The following is a 1,417-nucleotide window of genomic DNA, read 5'->3' on the forward strand; positions in this document are numbered from 1 at the left end:
TATATATACATATATATATATATATAATATATATATATACACACACTTTCGGATATATATATATGTATATATATGTATACGTATTAACATCATAATATTTGAAATTATCGGTCGATATGTAACGTAAGTATAATTATGACTAAGTATAATTCATGCACACATTACATAAGGGTTGATTCTTTTTGATAAGTTATCTACGATCATAACACAGAGAGAAACAATGCCATCTTATCTGCAATATAAATCATCGGATGCATGTGATATCGCAACAACGTTGCAAGGTTTGAACAAATTTTTAATAAATTGCAACATCGCACTAATAACCGAAATATCACTTGTCGCCGCTACATCGAGGGAGTGTGTCGTCGACGATAAAACAATGCGCCTCGGACGAAATTGATCCGGATTGATGTCTTTTTTCTTTCGCTTTTCTTTCTCTGTTTTCTCCCAAAGCGCTTCGTTTTTCCGCGACAACTTTCGACTACCGCTCCCATTTCGCTGTATAACCGATCAGTTTTTATACAAATATATACAAAAGGAGCCATCCGCGTCTAGGAATGATATTCCTCCTTGCGCTCGAGAATCGCGGATCGATAGTCGCGCGCAAAAAGATGTCTCCCGAGTGCGTCCAGCGAGAGTGTTATGTCTCTGCCTGCCTTCTTGTTTCTCTTCACTTTTTGTTTTATTTTTTAGACATAGCGAGTATGTGGTTCCTATTTTGACGGGCTTGCCTTTTTCATCGGTGAAAATGAAAAACCAAAAGGCCCAAGACTTAAGGTCTAGCGCATAAAACTAAAAGCGAAAGTGGACGTTGTTGTACAGTCGAACATTATCATATTGTACAATCCGCTTTGTTTTTTTTTTTTTTTTGCTACTAACTGGATGGAGCGCGATTTGCTCGCGAAGTGCCTCGTGTGATTTCTGTGATTTGTTGTTTTTCTCATCTCCGAGAATCGAATTGGCGCGAACTTGCAAAAGAGCGCGTAACGAGAAAACGCAACGTCGTAACTTCTCGCGGACAAGAAATCAGAAAAAAAAAAGAAAAAGAAGGAGACACGTTGCGTGTTGTGTGTCTACGCGTTATAAACAAGATCTCCCGGAGATATGGCGGCATACAACTTTGTTCGCAGAAATACAAAAAGAAAGAGAAAGAGGAAAGAAGAAAGAAATAAAGAGAAAAAAAGTTATAATAATTTAATAAGATAAAACGCAAGAAAAAAACAAACGATTGTAGTCTTTTTTTTGTACACTTAAAAATCGTTCCTTTAGTCGTACGCTTTATTAAGAATGTACGTATGTACACATATACACAAATGTACAGAAAACCCATGCGATGGGTTTAAATGTCCGCCGTAATATGTTATTGTTATTATTATTATTATATAATACAACGAGCGCGAACTAGGTAGAAAGAGTA

The 1,417-nt window shown here is 36.5% G+C and overlaps 1 protein-coding gene across 1 annotated transcript in view; it reads right to left on the reverse strand.

The window, feature by feature from the left end:
- The window catches only part of LOC109863767 (protein PFC0760c-like), a 43,159-nt gene that overhangs the window by 9,569 nt on the left and 32,173 nt on the right, over nucleotides 1-1,417 (reverse strand). The window lies entirely within an intron of this gene.

Source organism: Pseudomyrmex gracilis, unplaced genomic scaffold, assembly GCF_002006095.1.
Source record: "Pseudomyrmex gracilis isolate BER0280 unplaced genomic scaffold, ASM200609v1 scaffold_12, whole genome shotgun sequence".
Taxonomy (NCBI): Eukaryota; Metazoa; Arthropoda; class Insecta; order Hymenoptera; family Formicidae; genus Pseudomyrmex; species Pseudomyrmex gracilis.